Source organism: Dendrobates tinctorius, unplaced genomic scaffold, assembly GCF_039654945.1.
Source record: "Dendrobates tinctorius isolate UK_male_01 unplaced genomic scaffold, ASM3965494v1 ptg000091l, whole genome shotgun sequence".
Lineage (NCBI taxonomy): Eukaryota > Metazoa > Chordata > Amphibia > Anura > Dendrobatidae > Dendrobates > Dendrobates tinctorius.
The window spans coordinates 2,604,065-2,625,993 of NW_027361759.1; the positions used below are offsets into that span (position 1 = coordinate 2,604,065).

A 21,929-nucleotide genomic window follows, 5' to 3' on the forward strand; every position below is an offset into this window, starting at 1 on the left:
TAAAAAACAGCATAAGAAATGGATGAACAGAGACATATTTTTGAAAACAATTAAAAAGAAGAAATTCTCCTCCCTCAGGTAATTACAACAATATATGCAAATATAGCAATATGAAATCTAAACAACATAATTGCAGCCATGCACGCAACATATGCATATAATGTCTGTCACTCGTGTGAGTATAGGTATATAAGGCAAAATGCTGAAGTACCTGTAATAGAAAATGGTTATTCACACATGAATGCAGACATCAAAGAATACATACTGGGTGATAGTAATAACCTGAGCAGACAAGTCTCCATGGATATCGATGCCTGCTGGCAGCTTCGACAGGGGTACCCTGTCCGTGTGAATGTCTGGTTTCAATAGAAGCTGCAATGAAAGTAAAGGTAACAGGTGTTTGCGGCAGAGCAGTCCCGTATAACTTGTCCTGCATGCGTTAGACCGGAAGTGACATGTGCGTCTCAACAGTGCGTTCCACTGAGCTGTCGATGAACCAGAAGTGACGCATGCATTCCAGGTGATGCAGGGAATGCGTTCCACAGAGTTAACCAGTCAACAATATATCAAAACAATTAATCCATTTACTACATGTGGGTCAGTATAACATTAGGATGAACAGGTATAAGATGTAACCATAAAACCCAAAGGAGGAATACCCCATCAGTCGGGATGTCGGTCAGTCACATCAAAACAGGTAAGTTAATATAATTAGTTAACCAAATAAGCTAATGAGTCAGCCAAAGAAAAGAAAAAATATATATTGAAAAAGAATATTCATGTGAACGAAAAAATGTGCAAAAAAATGCGTTCCTCAGGAACATAAATAAAAAATCTACAAATATGCATGCGAGATCATGATCAAATGGATCTAAGACATGCAAACAATGTGAGACAAAACAGACAATTACACAGTCAAAAATACTATGATAAAAAAGTGCAAAAGTGCTAGTGCAAGCAAAAAATGTACAAAATATTGCCCTTGATGCTTAACTGAGGCTGAAAGATAAAAATAATATAGGATATGGACATAATTAAAACCTGTTTGACAATGAAGCCCATGAAACATAGGTCTTCATTAACCCTCTTAGGGGCTATGGAATCCAAGTTAAAGATCCATCTTGACTATAGCTAACTTTAAAAGTTCATTAGTATAATCAGTGCATTGAAAATTAGGTTGGACCTTTTGTAAACTCACTGGCCTAAGTCCTTTAGGTTTACCCCCATGTACATCATAAAAATGAGAGGCCACAGTGGAAATGTTTTTCCCTTTAATTAAATCTTGTTTAGCTAGATTAATGTCAGAAATGTGATGCTGAATCTTCCTGCGTAATTCCTGAGAAATTTTGCCCACCTAAATTTTGGCGCATGTGCAGATTACAGCATAAATAAGATTGCGACTTTTGCCATTTATAAAATCTGTAAGACTGTGTTGTCATTGATCTATAGGATTGATAGAAGTTCTAGTTGATTGTGCATGGGGGCAAACGCTGCACTCACGGCATGGAAAAGAACCTCAGCGCCAGAGCCCACATCAAAGGCAGAGACATAACATATGACGTACCTGTATGTCATATGTTGTGAAGGGGATAAAGATATGCTAGTGCACCACTCTCCTCACTGCACTTTTGAGGCCTCCATGACATTGGCAGTGCGACTTGATTGGAGAAGACCAGAGAGATGTCAGGAGAAAGGGACTGTCAGCACAGAATGACTGTTCAAACCAAGTGAAGGCGCTAGGTGCATCATGGCGGGGCCCAATCATTTATATACAGTTTCCCACCTGTTTTTTTCCCCTCAATCTCTACTTTCCTCCCCTTCTTTGATTGACATCTCTGGCTTCATAGAGCCAGAGAAGGGCAGAGATAGATGGAAAACAAGCATGTGGGAAAGTATATATACAGTAAATGATTGGCCCCGCCATGAAGCACAGAGCACTTGTACCTGATTTGAACAGTCATTCTTTGCTGAAAGAGTCCCATTAAGAATGAAGTTTATTTCTCTGGCAAATGTTCTACTTTCTTATACAGGAAATGAACCATCAATTACCATGTAATAAAAGGGTTGTCTTGTCTTGTGATAAAATTCAGGAGTTACTCTATTTGACTACAGACTTTTGAGTCCCTAAGGCCAGGGTCAGACATGCGAAAAACTCGCATGAGTCTCTCAAGTCAATGCTTGGTACTGCCGCCGGAACTAGGACAGGAGCGTGCGGCTGCATGTATTTCTATGCAACAGCACACTCCGGTCATGAGTGCCGGTGGCAGTGCCGGGTATTGACATGCGAGACTCATGCGAGTTTTTCGCATTTCTGACCCCGGCCTAAATCTCATGCACCACACGCTGTCAGTAAGCTCCAATATTGCCAGTGAGGGCACGCGGTGACTGAACCAATTATGATTTTTGCTAAGGAAACCCCAATCATTTAATTACTGTTGCTTTATATTCTGATATGTTGGTTGGTGAAATATAAAACATTAAATTAACACACATGGTTTACGTCTTGTGCATATAGAGACGATTTTATTAGAACTGCAATAATATATTATAAATATTATATATGCCATGTCCAAAAAAGTTCTCAGATTTTGTGTAATTCTATGCTTGATGAACAAACCGGAGGCATCTCAAAAGCTATTTATTACCATATTTTCAGGTAGCCATTAAAAGGCATCAACCACTGAGGACGCTCAGATTTAAATATGTTTCCAAAACTGGTGTAAATTTCCAAAGGAAATATTATTGGAAAATCTCTCTGTGACACAGAATGTTCTCCAGATTCCGGAGCAAGCCCTTGTTATCTCTGCTCTATGTGGTGAGCAGGGCCGGTTTTAGAATAAATGGGACCCTGGCCAAAAGTTTAAAGTGGGACCCCAAATGCTAACATATTTCACCATCACACAGAAACATTTCGATTGCCTTTATATGCACTTAGTTCAGGCCACTAAACAAGCGTGACTGACAATATATAAGTCGTTTGACGCTTGTCCCCAGAACTCTTTACAATGGCTGAGGATCAATGATGGGGACTGAGCATTCACTAGTAGATCAATCTTTCCACATACAGAATCATGTTATCAGCAGCATATCTGCAGTTTTCACCAGGTGATGTGCTGCAGAGAACAATGATTTTTATTCCTGCATAAACAATCCAATCATTCGATGAATAGGCAGCATTTTGCTTGTTAAGTATAATACACCTAATTGTCCTCCACGTAGTATAATACACCCCATAGTCTTCCATATAGTATAATGTGCACCATAGCTCTCCATATTGTATAATGCACACCCCATAGACCTTCACAGAGATTAATGCAGTCCCCACAGTCCTCCATATAGTATAATGTGCCTTATAGTACTCCATATAGTATAATATGCACCACAGTCCTCCTTATAGTATAATGTTCCCTATAGTTCTTCATGTAGGATAATACACTCCTCATAGTCCTCCATATAGTTTAATACACTCCCCATAGTCCTCAATATGGTATAATACAATCCCAATATTCCTCTACATAGTATAATACACTCCCCATAGTCCTCCATATAATATAATACACTCCCCATAGTCATTCATATAGTACAATACACTCCCCATAGTCCTACAAATAATATAATACACTTCCCATAGTCCGCTGTTATGATTGGGTCACCGAGGAGGAAAGCAAGACCAAGCAAAGCCACAGAAAACCAGAGAGGTTGGTAACTAAGTGGATTGCAGACCCCTGATCCTATCCACACAACTAGCAGTAGCCGTGGAGCGTACCTACAATGATCCTAGATGCCTCGACACAGCCGGAGAACTAAATAAGCCTAAAGCAAGAAAGGGGAAATCTAAACTGCCCCAGAGCAGACCCCAAAGGAATAGATAGCCCCCAAACATATATTGTCGGTGAGACAAGATGAAAACACAAACGCAGATAGGAAAATAGACTGAGCAAATGATGGTGCCCACACTAACTAGACAGGACAGGAAAAGAAAGACACTGTCTGCAATCACGCAAAAAACCCTGCAAAAAATGTCCAACACGTCTGATAGAAAAATACTAAAGTCACTAGACTTCTCCCACTATATCAGCACTCTGGTATATTCTGAAAGCAGAGCAAAAAAGAGGCCAATCTAATAAGGGACAAAAACAAACTGGCACAAACAGTAACATTAGGATGGAAATTCAGCACAGCCCCAGCCGGAGCTGGCTGAACACACAAAACTGAAATAGACAAAACCAGATCAAATGTGAACAATAGCAAAAAAAAAACACTTAGCTGAGCATGCAGGGACTGAGCTGGAAACTAAGACCTCAGGAGGCAGGAAAAAATCACCAGCAGGGATAGTGGGAGTCAGCTGTCTTAAATCCAGTCAGAAATTCCAGATCTCCAGTCATCCTCCTCTGTTGTGAATTCACTTTCTGCCTCTGGTTGCTATTGAAGGTAGTGGAGATGGTTGTATTGACAGAGGAGTCGCAAGTTCTCTTTCTGGGCTCCCTCTGGTGGTTACAGGAGGTAATGGAGCTGATCTAATTGACAGAGGCCTGCCACCTGATAATGAGGACAACGACTGGACATCTGGAGTTACAGGAACTGACAGTCAATTCAGGACTTCCAGCAGTGTTAGTGTGAACAGCTCCCGAGAAAAGCTCCTTAGTTTGAAGCAAAGGAAGGGTTAATCAGCAAACAAATGGATAACCATTGGCAACAGTGGTGAGCAGGAAAACTTATTTGTACAGATGATACACTCAAAATGAGTTTGTTATACTTACAGGTTATTAAAGGTTATTTGCAGTTCTGAGCCAGGAAGTAAATGCAAATTATAGAAACCAACAGAAGTTTGCTGAGATGATTGCCGGCTATTGCCAGCTGAGAGAACTGGTGAGACAAACTCTAAGGGCCCCGTCACACACAGCGAGATCGCTAGTGAGATCGTTGATTTTGTGACGCATCAGCGATCTCTCCAGCGATATCGCTGTGTGTGACGGGGATCAGCGATCGGCCCCCCTGCCAGGTATCGCTGATCGTGCACGCTGGTATCTAGGGTAAACAGTGGATATCCAAGAGTCGCGCGACTCTTAGTTACCCGAAGTTTATGTTGGATACCAGCGTGCATGCTGGTATCTAGGGTAAACAGCAGGTATCCAAGAGCCGTGCGGCTCTTAGATACCCGCTGTTTACATTGGAAACCAGCTTGCTCACTGGTCCTGATCGCTGGAGGGGCTATCTATGTGACAGCTCACCAGCTATCAGCCTAACGATGTCCCAGCGATCCCATCTATGTCGGATCGTTGGTGGGATCGCTGGGACATCGTTATGTGTAATGGGGCCTTAAGGCATAAGGTAATTTAAAACAAGTCAGTCAAAGAAAAAAGAAACATCCGGCACTGTCCCTGGGAAAGAAATACCCCCAAAGCCACTTATAACCGCTATCAGTGTGACACCTGTAACACTTGCTGAACGGGTGCTCTATCCATGTGAAGAAAAAACATGAAATATCATAGTAGAAAAAGACAGCAGGATGGCACTCACCGTTCTCTTGAAATGATTCACTTTATTTCATATTAATAAAGCATAGGCAATGGCACGGGAGAGGGCTAGGGTTAGAATTAGGGTTAGGGCAAATTAGGATTAGAGATTAGGGTTAGGGGTGTGTTGGGGTTAGGGTTGGAGCAAGAATTGAGGGGTTTCCACTATTTACCAACTTTGGGGGTCTAAAAATTGGGGGCTAAAAAATCACTTTTGTGGAAATAAAAAAGACTTTTTATTTTCACGGCTCTGCGTTATAAACTTCTGTGAAGCACTTGGGGGTTCAAAGTGCTCACCACACATCTAGATAAGCTCCTTCAGGGGTCTAGTTTCCAAAATGGGGTCACTTGTGGGGGGTTTCCACTGTTTAGGTACATCAGGGGCTCTGCAAACGCAACATGATGCCCACAGACCATTCCAACAAAGTCTGCATTTCAAAACATCACTCCTTCCCTTCTGAGCTCTCACATGCGCCCAAACAGTGGTCCCCCCCACATATGGGGTATCAGCGTACTCAGGACAAATTGCACAACAACTTTTGTGGTCCAATTTCTCCTGTTACCCTTAGGAAAATAAAAAATAGCGGGCTAAAAAATCATTTTTGAGGAAAGAAAATGATTTTTTATTTTCACGGCTCTGCGTTTATAAACTTCTGTGAAGCACTTGGGGGTTCAAAGTGCTCACCACATATCTAGATAAGCTCTTTCGGGGGTCTAGTTTCCAAGATGGGGTCACTTGTGGGGGGTTTCCACTGTTTAGGAACATCAGGGGCTCTGCAAACGCAACATAATACCCGCAGACCATTCCATTAAAGCCTGCATTCCAAAACGTCACTCCTTCCCTTCCGAGCTCTCACATGCGCCCAAACAGTGGTCCCCCCACATATGGGGTATCAGCGTACTCAGGACAAATTGCACAACAACTTTTGTGGTCCAATTTCTCCTGATACCCTTAGGAAAATAAAAAATAGCGGGCTAAAAAATCATTTTTGAGGAAAGAAAATGATTTTTTATTTTCTGCGTTTATAAACTTCTGTGAAGCACTTGGGGGTTCAAAGTGCTCACCACATATCTAGATAAGCTCTTTCGGGGGTCTAGTTTCCAAGATGGGGTCACTTGTTGGGGGCTTCCACTGTTTACGAACATCAGGGGCTTTCCAAACGCAACATGGCATCTGATCTCAATTCCAACCAATTCTGCGTTGAAAAAGTCAAATGGTGCTCCTTCCCTTGTGAGCTCTGCCGTGCGCTGAAAAAGTTGTTTATCCCCACATATGGGGTATCGGTGTATTCAGGAGAAATTGCAAAACAAATTTTGTAGTTCATTTTCACCTTTAACACTTGTGAAAATAAAAAAATTGGTTCTGAAGAAACATTTTTGCAAAAAAAAGTTTTAATTTTTTCCTTCCACATTGCTTTAGTTCCTGTGAAGCACGTAAGGGGTTAATAAACTTCTTGAATTTGGTTTTGAGCACCTTGAGGGGTCTAGTTTTTAGAACGGTGTCACTTTTGGATATTTTCTGTCATGTACACCCCTCAAAATGACTTTAAATATGATGTGGTCCCTAAAAAAATGGTTTTGTAAATTTTGTTGTAAAAATGAGAAATCACTGGTCAACTTTTAACCCTTATAACTTCCTAACAAAAAAAATTTTGCTTCCAAAATTGTGCTGATGTAAAGTAGACATGTGGGAAATGTTATTTTTTAAGAAATTTGTGTGACACATCTCTCTGATTTAAGGGCATAAAAATTTAAAGTTTTAAAATTGCTAAATTTTCAACATTTTTGCCATATTTCCGTTTTTTTCATAAATAAACACAAGACATATAGAATAAATTTTACCACTAACATGAAGTACAATATGTCACGAAAAAACAAACTTAGAATCAGCAGGATCCATTAAAGCGTTCCAGAGTTATAATCTCATAAATTGACAGTGGTCAGAATTGTAAAAATTGGCCGGGTCATTAAGCTGCAAACTGGCTCTGTCACTAAGGGGTCAATAATAATAACAACAATAATAATACCATCATCATCCACATTTAATTTTTTTAGGCCAATTTTGTCACTTGACATATGTCTGAGCATTAAGTAAGCTTTGTTTTAAATTATAGTAGAAAAAGACAGCAGGATGGCACTCACCGTTCTCGTGAAATGATTCACTTTATTTCATATTAATAAAGCATAGGCAATGGCACGGGAGAAATGCAAAAAGTCGGACGACAGCACAATGCACTTCAACAGGTCCCATGTTGGAAACCCCTCAATTCTTGCTCCAACCCTAACCCCAACACACCCCTAACCCTAATTCCAACCCGAACCCTAATCCCAACCCTAATCCCTAATCCTAATTTGCCCTAACCCTTATTCTAACCCTAGCCCTATCCCTAACCCTAGCCCTAACCCTAGCCCTAACCCTAACCCTAGCCCTAACCCTGGCCCTAACCCTAGCCCTATCCCTAGCCCTAACCCTAACCCTAACCCTAATGGAAAAATAAAAAAAAATATTTTCTTTATTTCATTATGTTTGCCTAACTAAGGAGGTGATAAACGGGGAGGGGTTATTTACTATTTTTTTATTTTGATCACTATGATAGTTTATCATAGTGATCAAAATGAATCAATGGAATCTGCCAGCCGGAGCCTGCAGATTCCCCGCGGGAGCACTACGCATGCGCCCGCCATTTTCTTCCAGATCCAAGATGGCGGCGCCCAACGGGAGGGGACCCTGGACCACCAAGAGGTACTGGGGGGGATCGGGGACCCTCTTTCTCTCTCCTCTGACATGCGATCACATCAGAGGAAAGAGAAATTAAATGCAAAATCGCAGCTTTTTTTATGTCGCCGTTATAGGGTTAATAACGGCGATCACAAAAGCAGGGTTGGCAAAAACCGACCCGATTCATGTTCTCTGGGGTCTCGACTACCCCCTGCAGCCGAGACCCCAGAGAAAATCCGACACTAGGGGGCGCTATTTATTTACTCCACAGCGCCGTGAATTCACGGTGCTGTGGTTTAAGTACCCTTTATTACCGCTGTTAAAAGGCGTATTGGCGGTCGTTAAGGGGTTAAATATATCTTGGAGAACAGCAATGGGTGGCATTCATGGGGGAAGGAAGCAAAGCCCAACCCTGGAGCTGAGACATGTGCATGAGAAAATACATTTCTGTGATGAAGCTGTCACCACTGTATGTTAATCTGTAATATTACAGACAATCCCGGCTTCAAAAAAATGAATGAAAGGCTGTCAAAGCCTAATCTATGTCACCAATCTATGTTACAAATCTTTGAATGTTTAAATTGAACTTACCATTTTAGATATCTAAGGCTAAGAGATAGGGCTCCCACACCTATCAGATGAAGGAAGTCCATAACGCACAAAGCTTATTTCATGGCTGCACTAAAGCAAATAATTAGAGTTGAGTGACTTTTGGTTTTTTATGGTCGAGTTTCGTTTCGTGAAACCCGACTTTTCCAAAAGTCGGGTCGAGCAAGATCGGCCGATTATAGGGAAAAGTCGGGGTCGTCCCGAAACACGAAACCCAATGTAAGTCAATGGGGAATAAAAGTCGGCAGTGAGAGGAGGACAGGAAACACACCTACAGTGCTCATTTGAATGCCAAAAGCATCAATTCTTCTTACTTAAGCTGTTCAACCTTACTTAACTTCATAATACAAGTTACGCACTGAAAAATGGGGGTTATTTGGCTGTGGGGGGGTAGGGCTGGCTCCAGGTTTTCATGTGCCCTGGGCGAAAGAGCGCCCCTTTAACACATAATACCACAACTCATCATGCTCCGATACGGCAGAGAAATAGCGGTATAGTACAATGAAAAATACTTCACTTTTTACATCTCATGACGAGGCCCATCTATTTCTCCATACAGAGTCATTGGTCCCATATAAATAATAATCTTTATTTTTATATAGCGCTAACATATTCCGCAGCGCTTTACAGTTTGCACACATTTTCATCACTGTCCCCGATGGGGGCTCACAATCTAAATTCCCTATCAGTATGTCTTTGAAGTGTGGGAGGAAACCGGAGTCCCCGGAGGAAACCCATGCAAACACAGGGAGAACATACAAACTCCTTGCAGATGTTGTCCTTGGTGGGATTCGAACCCAGGACCCCAGCGCTGAAAGGCTGCAGCGCTAACCACTGAGCCACCGTGCTGCCCATATAATGTTTGAAACAGTATATGATGAGCTCCACATAATGCTACAGTATATGTTGGTCCCCATGGATGAAGCTCCACTGTCTTATGGGCCCAAATAATGCTCCAAACATAATGGGCCCCATTTCTAATGCTCTAGTGTATAATGGGCCCTGTAAATGCTGCTCCAGTGTCTGATGTCCACCTTTGGAATGTCCCAGTGTATGGTGGGCCCCATCTATCATTCTCCAGAGTATAGTGCTCCCCAAAAATTGCTGTCCCAACATTGAAAACAATGAAATAAGTCTCCTCGCTAGGGAATCCCTGTACTAGTCTGGACTCCTCGTCGTCCCCATCTTCTATCTCACTGCACAGTATTTCAACCTTGCAAGTGCTGTGATCCTGAGCAAGCAGGGGGGCCCACTCGTTGGTGACGGCACTGGCACAGGGCCCCTGATAGTACGGTGGTGTGTCTGATGGCAGGTGGGCCGAACCTGCACTTTCATCTGCAGCTTCCTCTTTGTCACCGTGTAAGATGGAACTGTATATGAGAAGGGTAACCTGAGTTTCATCAGGGTCAGATTCAGGCCGTGTAGCGTGCGAGGGGAATGTAGTGGTCTGGGTCAATGTAAAAGCAGATTCATCGAGCAGTGGCTGGGCATCAGTGCACTTGTGTCGCCCCCAGGAGTACGGTCGCCACAGTGGCATTACCTTCCTCCTAGGGAGTGTGATGTCATGCTTGGGAGCAACGAACGATCTCTCTAGCAGGTTAACTGATTGGGCGGCGTTATTCCCACGAGTCATGACCCTCCAAACAGCGTTCATGAAGGCAAAGTGTTTGTTTTACGTGGGCAGTATGGTTGCAAAGCTGAACCTTAAAGGAATGTCCAGAAGGGCACCACCAGGAGTGGAGCCTACGGCGTAATTTGACTCAACACGGGCAACCTCAACCATGCCAGCTACAGAACAGATGCACACATTGCAAGCTTAATTCCGTTAACGAACGAGACTCCGTCATGCCCCGCGGTCCGAGTCCGGCTTACTAGAGGGACACGTGAGGCTCTGGCACATGAGATTGGCCAATAACTGGTGTGTCATGCCCTTACATGTCCATGGCTGCATGTGCGCTACACTGAAAAGGCCAGCGTTTGTCGCTTACAGGTGCAGATAACCCGCTCAACAACGTTAGTGATGGGGATCACTGATTACAATTATTACTCGCGAACGAAGATTTCCCAGTAAGTGCAGGTCAACCGCAGTTCCGGAATTAGGCCTAACCGTCATTCCTGAAAAAAATGAAAAACTTACGTGTGCAAACCACAGGTGCTGTAGCTTGCTTAACAGCTCGCCAGCCGTTCTCAGGCCCAGTATGCGTTACACGTGATTGCACAAAGGTGAGAAAGGGTACCGGATAACATGTATGGATAGCGTACACATTCAAAAGATATGTCTATACATCAGGAGGCAGGCTCAGACGGTGTAAGGCCCAGTATGGCTTGCAAGTGATTGCACAAAGGTGAGAAAGGGTACCGTATCCCCGGATAACATGTATGGATAGTGTACACATTCAAAAGATATGTCTATACATCAGGAGGCAGGCTCAGACGGTGTTAGGCCCAGTATGGCTTGCACGTGATTGCACAAAGGTGAGAAAGGGTACCGTATCCCCGGATAACATGTATGGATAGCGTACACATTCAAAAGATATGTCTATACATCAGGAGGCAGGCTCAGACGGTGTAAGGCCCAGTATGGCTTGCAAGTGATTGCACAAAGGTGAGAAAGGGTACCGTATCCCCGGATAACATGTATGGATAGCGTACACATTCAAAAGATATGTCTATACATCAGGAGGCAGGTTCAGACGGTGTCAGGCACAGTATGGATTTGACGGCCCAGACTACACAGCGGAGGAGCAGGGAGAGGTAAAGATTGCAAATGCTGGGGCCCTGCCCAAGCAAGGGGGGCCCACTCGTGGGCGTCGGTACTGGCACTGGGCCCCTCATAGTACGGCGGTGTGTCTGACGGTGGGTGTGCACCACCACCGTCAGAGACACTTGATTGCACTATGAGGGACCCTGTGCCAGTGCACGCGCCCAAGAGTCGGCCTACCCACCTGTCCAGGGCACAGCACTCGCACGGTGTCGTGCGCTAGGTGGTGACCCCGGCCATGGGGGGGGAGGCAGCACAGTTAGGGAGTTTTAGAAAGTGGCATATGTTGATGTTGGACATTCAGCTGATGCAAAAGGCGAAATAGGTCAAGTCCCAGGAAGAGGTGGACCAAAGCAAGCCATTTTTCTGTCACCCTATGTGTCATCAGGGGAAGGTGGGACAAATTCCTTGGAAACCCATGCATGGTTCATTTTAATGAAGGTTAGATCATCCACATTTTGGGTTGACAGATGGGTCCTTTTTTCTGTCAGGATTGATCCAGCTGCACTGAAGACTCTTTCCGATAGCACACTTGCAGCTGGGCAAGCGAGCTCCTGTAAGGCATATTGTGCCAATTCAGGCCAGGTGTCCAGTTTAGCAGCCCAATAGTCAAAGGGGAATGACCTGTGTGGGAGAACATCGATATGGGAGGAAAAGTAGTTTGTAACCATATTTGACAACTGCTGTCTCCTGTCACTTTCCATCGATGCTGTATTACCAGTTGTGTGAGCGGTACTTGAAAAATCAGTCCACAACATTGTCATGAAACCCCTGTCTCCAACGCCACTTCTGCTGTGTGCACCATGAACACCTCTGCCAAGCTGCCCCCGGCCCGTACGGCTCGTGTGAGAACCATCACCGCTGCTGTGTGCTGGGAATGCCTCAAGCAACCGATTTACCAGAGTTGCTTGTTTATTAGCCAATATTAGGTCAAGGTTCTCCTGTGGCATGATGTTTTGTAATTTGCCTTTATAGCGTGGATCCAGGATGCTGGCCAACCAGTAGTCGTCATCGTTCATCATTTTGGCAATGCGGGGGTCCCTTTTTAGGATCCGCAAGGCATAATCTGACATGTGGGCCAATGTTCCCGGTGTCAATGATGCACTGCGAGTGCTGGTTGGAGGAGCACTTTCTGGCAAATCCACATCCCTCCAGTCACACACAAACCCTGTACCAGACCTTGCCACACCAACATTTTCACTTGCCCCACGAGATGCATCCTCCTCCCCTAAGTAATCATCCCCATCATCATCCTCCTCCTCCTCTTCTTCCTCCAACTCGTCCAGGAGAGGTCCCTGAGCAGACAATGGCTGAATGTCATCAAGGATTCCCTCCACCTCTTCCTCCTCGTCAACATTGGCTGCAGATGCCTGCTCCTTAAGGTGCGTCAAAGTTTGCATGAGCAGACGTATAAGTGGGATGCTCATGCTTAGGATGGCGTCGTCTGCGCTTACCAGCCGTGTGCATTCCTCAAAACACTAAAGGACTTTACAGAGGTCTTTCAGCTTCGACCACTGCACACCTGTCAACTCCATGTCTGCTCTCAAAGTGCCTGGCCGTGTATCCTCCCACAAATGCATTATGGCCTGTCTCTGCTCGCACAGCCGCTCCACCATGTGCAGGGTGGAGTTCCACCTTGTTGCAATGTCGATAATGAGGCGGTGGTTGGGAAGGTGGAACAATCGCTGCAGCTTCTGCATACGAACGGAGTGTACAGGCGACCGGCGGATGTGCGCGCACAGTCTTCGCACCTTCTGGAGCAGGGCTGTTAACTCCGGATAATTTTTGAGGACGCACTGCACCACCAGGTTCAAGGTGTGAGCCAAGCAAGGTATGTGGCTGAGTTTTGAAAGGGCTATGGCTGCCACAAAATTACGGCCGTTATCACTAACTACCTTGCCTGCCTCAAGATGTACACTGCCCAGCCATGACTCAGTTTGTCGCTTCAAGTACTCGGCCAGCACCTCGGCGGTGTGTCTGTCGCCCAAACACATCATCTGCAACACAGCCTGCTGACGCTTTCCACTAGCTGCTCGATAGGGGGACACCTCGTGTGCAACAGTGGCAGCTGCAGATGGAGTGCTCGTACGAATGCGCTCTGTGGACGAGCTTTCGCTTCTGGAGGAGGAGGAGGAGGAGGGTGGAACGCCTACAGCCAACTGTTTCCTATACCATGGGCTAGGCAGCACTGTCCCACCACCGCTGTCCCCTGTGGACCCTGCATCCACCACATTAACCCACTGCGCAGTGATGGACACGTAACGGCCCTGGCCATGACGACTGGACCATGCATCAGTTGTGAGGTGCACCTTTCCACTCACTGACTGCTTGAGTGCATGGACAATGCGGTCTTTCACATGATGGTGGAGGGCTGGGATGGCTTTGCGAGAGAAGAAGTGGCGACAGGGTAGGTCATAGCGTGGTACTCCATAGGCCATGAGTTCACGGAAAGCTGCGCTTTCCACCAACCGATAGGGCATCATCTCAAACGAGATTAGTTTGGCAATGTGGGCGTTCAAACCCAGTGTACGCGGATGAGAGACTGAGTACTTTCTTGTCCTACTCATAGTGTCTGGGAGGGTGAGCTGGACTTGAGAGCTGCATATGGTGGAAGTAGCGGTGCACAGGGCGGACTGAGAGAGGGTTGATGATGGTGATGGAGTTGGTGTTCTTTCTGATGGCCTAGATTCAGTATTTCGTTGATATAACAGTGGGATTCCCTGACTGCTGTGGCCTTGCAACGACACCTCAACATTTGCTGCTGTGCTAACCGGTGGGCTTACAGTGGGGGAAACAATGTAGCGTTGCTGACTACCTTCTTTGTGATCAGTTGCACATGTGGCACTTGAGGTTTGGTGTTGTGTCCACGCTTGCAAGTGCATGCTGGTTAAATGTCTAAGCATGCAACTGGTATTCAAATTTTTCAGATTTTTCCCTCGACTAAAGGTCTTTGCGCACTTCTTACAGATAACCTTGGCCTGATCATGAGGATTTTGTTCAAAAAAGTGCCACACTGCACTCTTCCTACTTTGGCAGACATTTTGCGGCCTAGCACGCTGTGATGTTTTGACCCTCTGGACAAGCTGTCCAGCAACTCTTTTGATTTTTGGTACCTGTCTTTGGAGTGCTCCGGGCCTGCCAGATAACAGCTGTTGCGATGTTGATGTCTGCTGTGGATGCTCCTCATCTGAGCTATTGGAAGCAGCACCCTCTTCCCCCAATGGATGCCAATCTGGGTCAACAACTGGGTCATCCATCACCTCCTCTTCAATGTCATGTGCACCTTCCTCTGTGTCACTGTGTATGGTGGTATAGTGTGCGGGAAGGGGCACCTGAGTCTCATCAGGGTCAGAATCTGGCTCTGTACACTGCGAGGACAATGTAGTGCTCTGAGTGAATGTACCAGCAGAATCATCTATCAGCGGCTGTGCATCAGTGCACTCCATGTCAGATTCATCTTGGCCTGGGTAATTCACCATTTCACTTGATAATCCAGGCATGGTATGTGAAAACAGCTCATTGGAGTAATCAGTAGTATGGCCTGCATCATCCTTCAATCTTGGTTGTGGTGAAGGACACAAGGAAAGGTGTGGTTCATGAACATGAGCCTCCAATGATGACTCAGTGCTTTTACTTTTTACAACTTCAGAAGAGGAGGCGATAGAGCTGGAGGCTGAGTCAGCAATGTAAGACAAAACTTTTTCCTGATGCTCTGGCGTTAAAAGCGGTTTGCCAACTCCTAGAAAACTAAGCCTTCGAAGCCTTATGGAGCCAGACGATGACGCAGGCTCAACACCTCCTGCATTCGGTCCTATTTTGCTTTTGCCACTACCATCAGATCCACCACCAACACCATCATTACCAGCTGCCAACCCCCGCCCAATTCCACGGCCTCTTCCACCAGCCTTCCTCATTTTTGGTAGAAATGTAGACAAAATCCTACAAACTATATAGTAATGTAAAACAAGGTACAAGGTGTCTATAGGACAGGGGAGATTTAGATTTTCTGCAGACACTTCTGGACACTGGACACTTGGATTGTGTGAGGCCCACTGAATATCACAGCGCTATGTCACAGGCTCGATGGCACAGGTGTGAAAAAAGTGACTACAGGATAAGGGAGATTTTGAATTTCTGGGAGATTTTGAATTTCTGCAGACACTTGTGGACACTGGACACTTGGATTGTGTGAGGCCCACTGAATATCACAGTGCTATGTCATATGTTCGATGGCACAGGTGTGAAAAAAGTGACTACAGGATAAGGGAGATTTTGAATTTCTGCAGACACTTGTGGACACTGGACACTTGGATTGTGTGAGGCCCACTGAATATCACAGTGCTATGTCACAGGCTCGATGGCACAGGTGTGAAAAAAGTGACTACAGGATAAGGGAGATTTTGAATTTCTGGGAGATTTTGAATTTCTGCAGACACTTGTGGACACTGGACACTTGGATTCTGTGAGGCCCACTGAATGTCACAGTGCTATGTCACAGGCTCGATGGCACAGGTGTGAAAAAAGTGACTACAGGATAAGGGAGATTTTGAATTTCTGGGAGATTTTGAATTTCTGCAGACACTTGTGGACACTGGACACTTGGATTCTGTGAGGCCCACTGAATATCACAGCGCTATGTCACAGGCTCGATGGCACAGGTGTGAAAAAAGTGACTACAGGATAAGGGAGATTTTAAATTTCAGCAGACACTTGTGGACACTGGACACTTGGATTGTGTGAGGCCCACTGAATATCACAGCGCAATGTCACAGGCTCGATGGCACTGGTGTGAAAAAAGTGACTACAGGATAAGGGAGATTTTGAATTTCTGCAGACACTTGTGGACACTGGACACTTTTGGATTGTGTGAGGCCCAATGAATATCAGAGCGCTATGTCACAGGCTCGATGCAGCAGGTGTGAAAAAAGTGACTACAGGATAAGGGAGATTTTGAATTTCTGCAGACACTGGACACTTTTGGATTGTGTGAGGCCCAATGAATATCAGAGCGCTATGTCACAGGCTCGATGCAGCAGGTGTGAAAAAAGTGACTACAGGATAAGGGAGATTTTGAATTTCTGCAGACACTTGTGGACACTGGACACTTTTGGATTGTGTGAGGCCCACTGAATATCAGAGCGCTATGTCACAGGCTCGTTGGCACAGGTGTGAAAAAAGTGAATTGTAGAATTGGGCAGAATAGGAATCTCCCTAGAGTGTAGGTCTGTAAGAACGGAACAAGTCCTCCACTTATCCTTCCACAGTGACACACAGATAGCTTCACTGTGGCTGTGATAACAGCCGTTACACGGTACTGTGTGAGGAGCGTACACCGCTGTATGGTGTGAATAAAGGCACGCTCAGTACCTTAGCAGGACAAAAAAAAAATTGGGATTGCTTTTAAAAAAGCAGTTTGCAGAGCAGTGGGGAAACAGCAATGCAGCTGTCAGGAAGCCTTAGAAGGCAGCCTAACAACCAACACCGCTGATCCACCACAATATAGCCTCCCCTTGCACTGCACACACAGTGACTGGTGTGTTGCACAGGCAAAATCGCTAGCAGCAGAAGCAGTTTTTTTGTCTTCTTCCCTGCCTAACGCTCTCCCTACAGAATCAGCAACCTCTCCCTATGCTAAGATCGGCAGAAGTAAGATGGCGGTCGGCGTGCACGCCCTTTTATAACCCCTGTGACGCCCACCAAAGCAAGCCAATCACTTGCATGCCCTTCTGAAAGATGGTGGCGACCCCTGCCTATGTCATCACGTTGCCCACAGTGTCCGTGGATCCTGATTGGCTGAAAAAGAGCGCTAAACAAACTTTTGAAACGCGACTTTGGCGCGTAAGTCGCCGACCTCGTGGCCGACCTCATCCTAGGGTCGGGTTTTGTTTCATGAAACCCGACTTTGCCAAAAGTCGGCGACTTTTGAAATTGTTCGACCCGTTTCGCTCAACTCTACAAATAATGAATACACATGCACTTCTGTCACCAGTCAGACATTTGTTAGTATGAGTAAAGATGGTAATAATGTTTGGGGTGGACATACCCTAAGCAGGTACGGACTGGAGCTGAAATTCAGCCCTGGCATTTGAAGTCACACAGGCCCATGCTGTCCCTGTCCACAAGCACCAGATGGGATATATTACTAATATTATCCTGGATGTAGGAAGGCAAGATTTACTACAAGACCAATAATGTAATGATACCCGTGGCCTGCTGGGGTAAGTAACTGAGTCAGCAACTTTGTGCTTAGTCACAACTCTTAACAGTATGGGTGTATTGAGAACACCGATTCTGCTAACAACATAGCAGACAAGGCGGCCCACAACCAGACAGGCCCTTCTGGCATTTGCCAGATTTGCCAGATGGCCAGTTCGGCACTGCCCCTAAGATAACATAGGATCTGCAGTAAGAATGTAGGAAATATTTTATTGCTTTTAATTAACTGTTCTTAATATCACTGTTCATCTGATTTATTGTAAATCAATCTTTCTTTTATTAGTGTGACTCTTCTGTTAATCTTTTAAGGCTTGATCACAACATTTCAAAACTAATATAGATTTTTTTTTCCAATTAATTTTGGCTAACCTTTTACACATGCAACTAACGTTATCCTAAGTAGCACTCAAGGAAGAGGATTGTTTTCCCATCCCAATTAATTATGTTTACATGGCTATAATTATCAAGTTCTTGCTCACTGCATACTTATTACCAACATCCTGTTCTGCTGCCAGTTTCTGTAATGGATCTGCTCATTTACGGGTATCAGTGGCTGCTGGCACATTTACACTTGGTTTAGAGTTCTACGGAATTCCAAGTTGTGATTCAGTTATTACGATTACAAGCTGCTGTATGACTGTTTAGACCTAGCCCGACATTGGGAGGTCTTTCAGTTGTTCCTGTTCAGAGGACAGTAAAATACATAAATTGTGGTAATTGAGATTATTGTTACCTTACTGGACTTGTCGGACTTTATAAGTGAGTAAATGAGGGAATCATTTCAAGTTTAGATTTACCAGGTTCTTCAAGTATTACCAGGAAATTAAACTTGGCATGAATTGCAAGTGCTTCTAAGCCTAAAATTGCCATGAAACACCATGAATGACACGCTGAAGTTTCCTGATTTCTTTAGTATACACACAGCCTTAGTAATGTCAGGAGACCTCTACATATAGGGCTTTGGGTAAAAGGATGGTAACTCATGGAACCCAACAGCATTTAATAATACACTACAGACTTTTTATGCTTTATAAAATTAAAAAAGTTCTACAAATTAAATGTCTGTTACATTAATGGTTATACACAAACCTTGTATATGAAAAGAAAAACCTTGGCTTTTTAACAAGTGGTGGCTAAAAAAATGATCCTTTTTGGGGAGTAGAAACAGGTTTATTGTTTAACCCCTTTATACCTGAAAATTTTCCATTTTTTCATAACTTTTTTTATTCTGTCAATATGGCCGTGTGAGACCTTGTTTTTTGCAGGACGCGTTGTACTTTTGAAAGACACCGTTGATTTTACCATATAATGTCTTGGGTTTTTGTTTACCAATGTTCACTAAATGCAAAAGCTGACATACTATTGACAGATGCCAAGCATATAAAACCTACAAAAGAAAAAAGTGAGCAAAAACCTTGCTGTAACTAAGTAAATAAAAAGCAAAAAGTGCATTAAATAACACAGAGTTTTTAGTAATATGGTACTTTTTTTTATCCAAAAATAGCATAAAAGCCATCCCACCTCAACAAGGTACCTCTGATCGGGACAATGTTGACTTCAGTATGTGAATAAGGGCAGACAAAAGGACTGAGCCCTACCAGTGAAACACCAGTCAGGGAAAGCCTTTTATACAATTTCCAGCTCAGGAGCGGGAGGCCACACCCTGGCTTGCACAGAATGCAATAATACAAAGAAAAAACACAAAAATTGAGCTTGGCTTGAGTTGGTACACATGCAGAACATAAACGCATGTTCACATTGGCCACAAAACATATAAAACCTACAAGAGAAAAAGTGAGCAAAAACCCTAATGTAACTAAGTAAATAAAAATTAATCACTGTTTGGACACCATAAAATAGATTTAAAGGTTCCAAAATAATGGTACTAGTAAAAATTCAGTTTATTTAGACAATATTAAAAAAAACATGTAATACAAGAGATGTGCATATCAATACATGAGGGACATGAATCACCTATAGGGTGTCTCTAAACAATTCCAACCACTAAAATGTCACCTGACAAAGTTGACATGTTAAACTGTGCCAAAAAATAGCTCATATATGAATTGCTCAAATGTGACAAAAAGCCTATTCTCTTATTGTGCAAAACAATATATAAAAAAGAGGTAAATCCACAGGGGTGAAGGTTTAAAATTGGGACGTGAATCATAATAATGATAAAAGACCTCTATTAATAAATGGTTAAATAACACTATATCCACAAAACAACACCAAAGTATAAAAACAAATATAGAATAAATAATTATTGGACCCACAATAATAATAAATATTTCTCCTGATAAGTTCCTATTCACTGTATAATGCACAAGCATAACATATACAAAATAAAAATAATAATAATAATGACAAAAATAAAATTAAATTAAAAAAAGATTCAAAAATATATATATCAATGATATGCAAGTGTAAAGTGCTAAGTGCTAATTCATGCCAAGTGACTACATGCCGAAAAATAAAAAAATATAAATTCATCATATATAAATAGCCGATCAGAAAACAGTAATCAAGGTGCAAAACATATAAAGTGCAAAGGAAAAAAAGCTGTTCCCAGCTAACATGAGTAAGGAATCACTCCAAATGGGAGAAAAATAAATATACAATATATAATATACTCCCAGCTGGAAAAAGAAAAAATCACCCCAAATATGTGTTATTTAAAGTGCTATTGTGTAATGTACTTGCCAACACAAACATGAGATGTGAATTATATATAATGCCAAGAGTGTGCAAATTGCAACAGTGCCCTATGCTTGCAGCTGAACAATGAGGAGGAATCACTCTAAATGCAGTTCATCCATTCCACCAGAAGAAATAAACTGCTAAGTGCAGTTTTCTCCCACTGATAAGGAGCGATTCCTCTAATCGCATGAGATGAGGAAAGGATCCTACAAGGAAAGGACACGGGACCTCAAAAAGCCTCCCCTTAATATACTGTAATGACCTGGTCAAAGGAAAGGAACTTAGTCCACAAGAGTACCTGGATAGTGGGTCAAAGATGATAATGGTGCCGTACGCACCCCGACGCGCGTTTCAGAAGTGCTCCTTAGTCAGGGGGTGTATCCCGGATAGAGACCGCATGATTTTATATCAGTGGGGCCAAAAATCATTGGTGGAGATGGAGTGGTGATGACGCAGGTGCATAAGGCGGCCCTGGGAGCTCTCTGCCCCAGCGTCATGTGACCAATGACATCAAGTCACATGATCGCGACCCAGTGCCATGGAAACATACAGACGCAGGAAGTGAGACGCTGGCCAGGGCACTGTACTGTGCATGTGTGCAGCTCTCGTCCACAGCAATGATAGAGAATAAGAAAAAGATGGACCAAATAAATGATATTGTTAAATAAATAAAGCTCTAAATAGAAATAATAATCATACAATTGTATAATACATAAATTGGAGAATTAATTAATGAAAAAAACTAATACAAAAGAAAAATAACTTAAATTCATTATAATAAGTAATGAATAATAAATAGATGGAAAAAAATAAATAAATTAATTAATAATAAATAATAATTAATAATAAATAAAAAATAATAACAAATGAATAAATAAAATAAAATGAAAAAATAATAAAGATAAATAGAAATTATGAATAATGAGTATATGCATATGAAAAATAAATAAAAATAAAAATGGAAAAAACGGAAGGGAAACTTTACATTTGTATTCACTAATATGTTAAATACAGATATAAAAAGCTCATCACTGTAACACCTGTTATTGGTTTACAATTTTATGCAACAATAAAAAATATAAAAGATCTTTTAAACAAAAGAACAAGAATGTGGTGGCGCAAAGCTTTTCTTGAGAACTACATGCAAAAACATCTTATTCCGAAGGGTTTAAGAGTAAGGGTTACGCCCTCTTTTGTGATAGAGGATGAAGAATTCATCACTAGTTGGGAGACTGTATGCAATGACACGTCCAGAAAACTCATGGAATTATTGATCAAACTCAATGTGAAATCTATGCAGGAGTTGGATAAGAAGATTGAGGAAATGTACTCCAGTGCTAAAAAAAGAATCAACAACTGAACAAATTAAGATGATAGAGTCACAATTAAACCAAGAAATGGAATCCTG

At 43.2% G+C, this 21,929-nt stretch overlaps 1 long non-coding RNA gene across 1 annotated transcript in view; it reads right to left on the reverse strand.

Annotated features, from left to right (window-relative positions):
* Positions 1-289: 289 nt before the first annotated feature.
* The window catches only part of LOC141098439 (uncharacterized), a 124,947-nt gene continuing 103,307 nt past the window's right edge, over positions 290-21,929 (reverse strand). Inside the window, exon 3 of the long non-coding RNA XR_012234230.1 lies at positions 290-372. This is a non-coding gene — a long non-coding RNA (uncharacterized lncRNA). The remainder of the gene's footprint in view (positions 373-21,929) is intronic.